The sequence below is a fragment of the Oreochromis niloticus genome, linkage group LG3, assembly GCF_001858045.2.
Source record: "Oreochromis niloticus isolate F11D_XX linkage group LG3, O_niloticus_UMD_NMBU, whole genome shotgun sequence".
Lineage (NCBI taxonomy): Eukaryota > Metazoa > Chordata > Actinopteri > Cichliformes > Cichlidae > Oreochromis > Oreochromis niloticus.
The window spans coordinates 80,373,864-80,381,357 of NC_031967.2; the positions used below are offsets into that span (position 1 = coordinate 80,373,864).

The 7,494-nt window shown below is 40.1% G+C and overlaps 1 long non-coding RNA gene across 3 annotated transcripts; it reads right to left on the reverse strand.

The window, feature by feature from the left end:
• Positions 1–476: 476 nt before the first annotated feature.
• LOC109197376 (uncharacterized) lies at positions 477–6,673 on the reverse strand. Of its 3 annotated transcripts, none has more exons than XR_002058497.2 (6): positions 6,443–6,673; positions 6,135–6,207; positions 3,605–3,656; positions 3,098–3,508; positions 814–866; positions 477–539 (listed from the first exon to the last, which is right to left on the reverse strand). It is a non-coding gene; the product is annotated as an uncharacterized LOC109197376 (long non-coding RNA). The 3 variants fall into 3 exon arrangements; XR_002058499.2 differs by lacking the exon at positions 3,605–3,656 and adding an exon at positions 3,657–3,680; XR_002058495.2 differs by having other exon boundaries at positions 3,605–3,680.
• Positions 6,674–7,494: the final 821 nt, after the last annotated feature.

Here is a 7,494-nt window from a genome sequence, read left to right on the forward strand (position 1 = left end):
AGCCACGATCGCCCACAACTGCACAATAAATTAAAACTGCTACACAATTATAAGAATAGTGTGTCAGTTCACCGTCTCTAGGCCTTCCTCATACCAAAAGAGAAACTGGTTTGCAGTCTGAGCTTGAGCAGAAGGAAACCCCAAACTAGTGTTGGCAGTGTAAATCAGTGTTTAAATCAGACACCAAACTAACATCAAAGAGTTGATGTTCTCACCTCTCTGCAGCAGACGCTTGCTGGGCTTTAAATTTAATGGCTTCATCTTTAGATGCATCACTCTTTAAAGACACACAGCTGGGTGGAGGTCCAGGCTGGTTCCTGTGAATAATGATGGAGCAGTGATGTGAGTGCTGAGCTGTGACATGGAGAAGAGTCATGGACAGTTAGAGATGGTCATCTCACCTCTGAGCTTTGTTCTGGATCTCATGTTCCCCACACAGAGTGCTTTTAGAGGGAGGGACTCCCTCCTCTCTGTCCTCACACTGATCCATGATGCTTAATTCACATCCACATCAGCTCACACACACTTTCTACCTTCACCTGCAGAGGAAACACAAATCATTCATGTGCACATCAACTGAAATCCTCCTTTCCATCATGTGTGCTGTCCAAATATCAGCTGCTTCTTTCCTGCTTCATCTCACTGTCAGCTGTATGCAGTCAGACAGCAGTGTCCCTGACACACAGATTCACTGTGACTGGAAGCTTCGGTCATGTTGACAGTGTGAGTTCAGGTTTTGATCTCAGAGCTTATATTGAGCCATTAAGGCTCCTTTAAACTAGCTTGCCTGTGTCTGCTGTGTCGCATGCTCACCTCTTCTCCACTGTCTTAATATGCTGCTCTCTTCATCTCCTCTCTCTCAAACTCTGGAGGGATGGGGTTAGGGTTAGCTGATATTGATAACACCATCAGATATTTAACACGTTGTTAAAACTTTTATTGTATACATTGACTCAAACAATTATCTGAACACATTAACAAATATCAGACTGGAGGAAAGCAAATTAAATCATTTGATGCCATTGAAGGTCAAAGGTCACTGCTGGATACCAACACTGTTGCTGCAGATACAGGCTGATGTTTAATGTTCATCAATCGCCTTCTGCTGCTGTTGTTTCTGGACTCTGAGCTCTTAATGACATCAGTCTGCACAGTGACAACATTTCTCTTTATACATGTATGTTTTCTTTTTTCCAAAAAATTCTCTCCTTTTAAACTCATTTCTTTGTCTGCATTGTATTTGTTGACTTATTTGATTGACTGATTCAGAAAAAAAGGAAGCTTGTTACCATGAGTAGATTTCTGGTTAATGATGTGCCTTCCCTAGTTTTGCATTTCAACAGTTTGCTATTTAAACCAGCGGCTGCTGTTTTGGATTATACCTCATCCTCACAGTTACTTCTCTGGACCCCTGTCTCTCTATACTGCTAACAAATTTCTCAGTCATGTATTTTAAGAGAATAAAAGAAAGAAGGTTTAAACGGAAGGAACAAAATTTAGATAAATACAAAATCAAAAGACACCCCCCCCAAAACAAACCAAAAAAAAGGAGATGGCTCAATGTGAAAGCATCACTTCCTGTATGAGGATAGCCAACTGTTTACATGTCACGTGTATAATAAACAATAATTTACAGTCTCTTGATTTTTTTACCCATCTGACCATCAGCTAACTCTGTGCTAACAATACACACTGAGAAACACACAACAGAAGCTCTTTCCAGTAACACTTTCATGTGTCACTGTCAGCTTATTTTGAACGAGATTTTCAGAAAAGTGTCAAGTGGCTTTTTTTTGTAGAAGTTAGAAAATAACAACCAGTGTTTGAGTCATTTAAGATTTAATTTTATCTGCATTGTCACTTAAATTTATTTCCTGATGTAGAACTTTAACAGATCATTTTAAAAAACAAACAAACAAACAACATAAACAGTTTAATCCAAGAGGAAACAGAGAGCCTTTTGTTTAAGTTTTCTTGTCCTTTACAGCTAAACAGCAGAGTGAAATAAAAGCTGTCAGTACCTCTACATTTATGATATTTTAGTTTAAACAGCACACGCGTGTTACTGACCTGTTCTTTATGAATTTCTCAAAGCTTTCCAGTGTGAATTAATAAACACATTAGTTCAGTATTTAATGAACTGTGTACAAATTTCTGAATGATGCCCTTTTTGTATTAAAATCATGAATGTGTTTGTTTGGACAGCCCAGCGTGTGCTCCCAATGCAGGGGAAACAAATTCTGTCAGGGAGACTTACCTTGGCATTTGTGCAGGTGAAGCCAAAGGCAAGATATGCTTCATCATATTTCCTAGTCTTTGGCTTGGAGGGAAGTTGGTTTGGAAACATATTAACCAATGCTTCAACCTCTGCTTTGCATTTGTGTGGGAGCCCTGTCAAAAGCCTCTCCACTATCCTAGCAGTGTCCAAATGTTTTCTTTTTTTGTCATATGGCATCGGCCAGGCGTTAGCTCTGTGCTCCCCCCTAGTGGGCGCACCCCACACTTTGGGAACCTCTGTATTAACAGGACTTACATTTTCTCTTATATTTTCTCATTTTTAGCTAAACTTCTAAAAAAAAATACATGAGTTTTTGAAAATAACAATTTTGGTTTTACATGTGTCTTTAAGAGCTCTTAGCGTTAGCTTGGCATTAGCATGCTGTCTGACTAGGTTAGCATTAGAGCTCTGACAGGTGTCTCGTGTGTAAATATTAAACACAGTGACACTAAAGCAGGTAAAAGTGCTAAAAACACTGCACCTGAGTTGAACTCACAAACAAACTAGAAGTACACAAATACAAACGTAACTAAGAATGGCGGACACACTCGGCCTCATTGCTCCAGCTGCGAGTCCGTTACCGTGAACTATGGAGCGGAAGATTTGTGCTGTTTGTGCTGGAACTAAACTGCACACAGCTGATGTTAGCCAGGAAAACATTACACACTGACTTTAATGGAGAGACCGGAAATAAAAACACACACAGTTTGTTGTGTGAGGAAATGAATCAAATCATCATTTGATGATGATTTTCATCAAAGTGTTTGGGTCCAGTCAATAATTTATAATAACATAAAAGAAAAAAGAAGGGAAACTTACAGTTTGTTGAAATTTGTCAGAGAATAAAGAATCTTGTCTCCACACCCCAGACTTTCTCTATGTGTTCTTGTCTTAACTCGTGCTGTGTGGCTTCAAAAGGTCCTTGGCTTTTCTTAATTTTTTCTCCACCCATTTAATCCAGGGTTTATTGGGAACTGAAAACACCACACAAGCTCAGACATGTCACATAAAACAGCACAGAGTGAGTAAAAGTAAAGCATGAGACTGCCCAGTGTAAAACACATCAAATAAGTAATTTTCCAAACAATATTTCTGAGGATTCTTCAAATCTTTTCTGGTTCTCCAACTTTCCTGCAGTTTGATTGATGCAGTCAATGACTGTGGAGTCCTATTTGAAATCTCTTAATCATTTATTCAGTGCAGTGATGTCCTGATCTTCACGACTCTGTTCTGTGTTTTAATCACATTAGATAACAATGATAAACAGATTATTCCTGTCATCACATTTCTACAGAGGCGTGTGCTGCTGAGTGAACGTGTTCATACCAGCAAGTCCAAACTTGATGCACTTGGTAAGGAGAAAAAGCTGAGCTGTTACCTGGAATCAATCAGAGTTGCACATCTGAAAAATTAATAAAAAGTGCATTAAAAAAATAATACTAATTTCAGTATTTTTACACAGAAGAAACTGTATAACAAGGATTTATGAGCTGCAGCTACAGGAGACTAACTTTCCTCTGCAGATAACAGCAGTGTGCACGTGAGTGTTTGTGTGTGTATGCAGCAGTTGTCTGGGCAACGCCCAACAGGAACTAACGGTTGGTAAAACCTGAGTGATGTGTGAACTGTACACTTCAGCTTGCAGGATGTGTGTCTCTTTGTCTTTGAACATTAAAGCTGGCTTTAGTCTTTACTCATTATGACTGCATTAAGAATAAGAGTAAGAAAACAAAACCAGACAAAGCTGGTTTTAAAGCAGCTGACTCACAGTCAAGTAGAAATTAAAAGTCTGAAAAAAACATGTCCACAGAAGTCTCCCGAGGCAAGTTTTGATAGTTTTAAAGAAACTAACAAACAATGAAGCTAAGGATACTTCCTCTATATTTTATTTTATTTTATTTCAGTTAGCTGAAATTAGTTTTTAGTTTTATTCGTTTAATGACTTTGTTATTGAAGGCAAATAAATGTTATAGAAGCTGGAACTTTACAGTTAACCTCAGAGGAATTCAAGTTAAAAGTTAAAGAAATGTTTTGAATGAAGTAGACTTATGAATTTATTATTATTATTTGTGCTGTATTTTCTCAACCTGTTTATTATAAACAGATGTTTGATTTCAAAGCTGAGATGTAAGATGCCCTTTTATTGAAATACTTTAAAGTGTAGTTAAGTTGCATTTCTACATTTTAACTAAAAAATAATATTTTACACTAATGTTTACGAACTGTATCTTTTATTTTTGTATTAAATAAATAAATTACTAAATAAATCTTGTAAATGTTAACAGTCAGTCAGCTGCTTGGAGACCAACCAGCAAGAACCTGAAACCATCAAATTCATCTTTTTGATAGTGTTTGTTGATGAGTCCTCAGTTTCAGTGTTCCCATTTAAACACAAGCAAACAAAGATGGTCGCTCACAGAGGATGTAAATGGCTTCTTTCACTCCTCTTTCAAACCATCTGTCCTCTCTGTCCAAAATGTGAACGTTGGCATCCTCGAAAGAGTGACCTTTGTCCTTTAGATGCAGATGAACTGCTGAGTCTTGTCCCGTGGAGGTGGCTCTTCTATGTTAACATAGAAAGAGGAGTGAAAGAAGCCATTTACGTCCACTGTGAGCAACCATCTTTGAACAGAGGCGGTGGTTTACAACACCAACTGTCTGCCATCTATAATCCAGTTTTGAGTTCCCTTCCCAGACGCCTTAACGCCCACTCACACCCTGGGCCATCTGACCTCAGGAAATCACATGATAGGCTGGGGCCAGGTTTCACAATGAGCTCACCCGAAACCCTGGCTGATTGGGACCCACACCCACTTTCACACCTTGGCTCGTGTGGTTAGGTAGAGGATCATCAGGGGGTCCTTTGTCCTTCTTTGGGGGGAAACTCCCACTGGGTTTTAAATCTGGGACTCTCGGCCATTTGACCTTAGAACTGAAGAAGCTTCTCGGATGAGAGGTGAAACGTCTTCAAGCAACTTAAAAAAGTCCAGACGCTTTTCTTTCCAAGCTCCTTAGGCGAGCAGGGCAGAGAGACACAAAGAAACACCAAGTTACACGGATGGACTGATGACGAAAACAGGCAACCACACATTGTAGCTGTGTCCGAATTCAGGGGAAGGATGCTTCTTGGATGCTGATTTGGAGGCAATGACGTCACAGCGACGCGATGAAGGCTGTCTGAATTCAAAGATTACTCCAAATGTGGTGACAAATGCGTCCTAATTGTCCCAGAAATTTAAGGATGGGTTCGATGTATCCTTCGTGTCCTACCATATTCCAGGATTCATTGCGGGCTATACAGGAGATTTTTCTTCTGATAGTAATGGTGGTCGAAGTGGGAGAGGAAAACACTTTCAAATGTAAATATATAAAACAACTTTAACAAAAGTTAAATTGTTATAGCGGTTGTGTTGTTAAGCTATGGCCATCTGCATAGAAATGTTTTTTCTATTATTGAAATAACTGTAAAATAGCTTGCATAGTGGGTCCTGCGGTTTTTCATTTATTGCTGCTTAGATACAGCTAATTTTGTTTTTTTTTTAATGAATCTTTTGGTGATAAGTTGTGGGGAACAAAGACCAAATGGCACAATTTATTAAAAAGGAGGAGAAAACGATCACCTCTTCACTGGGGTGAGGAATTGGGCCACTGTGGTAGGTACAAAACTAAATCAATTGACACATCATATTTATATGAGTGCTGTTACGTGTATGTTTTTTTTCTGTCTCCTTTTGTTTGCAATTCCCCTAGGTACACAGACTGCAGGCTGGTGTCGATTTGGGGATCTCCAGCTAATTAGAGAAAGGAGGCTTTGATTGGGCAAACCAGGAGAGCACACCTTGATAAGGAGACTCACCTGTGGCTGGGCACGGCTCTCTTCCTTCCTTAGAATTGTGTGGCACATCTGTAAAGCTCCTCTTGTGTATTTCCTTTGTTTCAAGGTTGTGGTGGGAGTAAAAAAGACTAGGTAAGTTTGGAGACCCCATACACTTACTCATGTAGAGTACTTTCTGTAGTGATGGCCAAATAAAGCTTGTATTGAAAAACGGTTCATTACTTGAAGCTTTTCAACACAGTCCTCTCTGGTTGAAGGTTCAAGGTTCACATGCATAGTTATTAGGGCTGCACAATTAATCATTAGAAAATCGCGATCTCAATTCATACTTATTGTCATGAAACGCTGTGTGGCAGGCAGGAGTAGGACCCAAGGTGCAGACACTCAGACTCGAAGGATGAACTCAAAACTCAGCTTTATTGCTGGCAGGGGGAAAGCATACAAAACTAAACTGGGAAATATAAACTTACATTTGACGGGGAGGCACACAAGGAAACACACAGCTTGAGGGACGACGCGACACAGACTCAGAGAAACACAGGGTTTAAATACACTGGGAAGTAACGAGAGGAATGAGACACAGAAGGAGGGCACAGCTGGGAGAAATCAGGACTGACGAGACAGGGAAGCAAAGCAGGACACCTTCACATAAGACACGGACCTTCAAAATAAAACAGGAAACACACACAAACACACACACACACACACACACACGCAAGGACACAGACTCCGAGACGCGGGCTTCACACAGGGACCTGACCACACTAGAGGGGATACACAGGCAGGGACGACGGAAAACAGAGGGAGCACAGAATGAACACTTGGGAAACCAAAACAAACTGTCATAATTCATAATATCAAAAATAAGAGTACAAAATCAAAAACACTGGGTCACCGACCCAGAACCATGACACTTATGTGCAATCTCATTTCCAAATGACAACGATTTAAAAAAAAAACAGAAAGAAAAGACGACGACGATTGTACCGCATTTTGATCCGGGACGTAATCTGCATGAAAACAAGCTCTCATTCTTCCTGCTCAACAAATGACAAGGGTGGAGGCTTATACCACGTGATACAGAAGCTGTGCCGTGTGATGTTCAAATTGGCAGGGAAAAAACAACGGAAAACACGTCAGGGATGACGAGAAAGTGACAGGAGAAAATCCGTCCCGGTCAACCACCCAAACATCAATAACGGGAACATTATACAGCGCTTCCCTATACACGTCGAACTCCCGCAGGCACAAAGAAATTACGGAGGCTATTACTTATCACCTGACCAAAGATATGGCTCCCATCAACACTGTGCAAAATGAGGGATTTAGGAAAATGATCAACACCCTAGACAAACGCTACACAGTGCCGTCCCGCAACTAT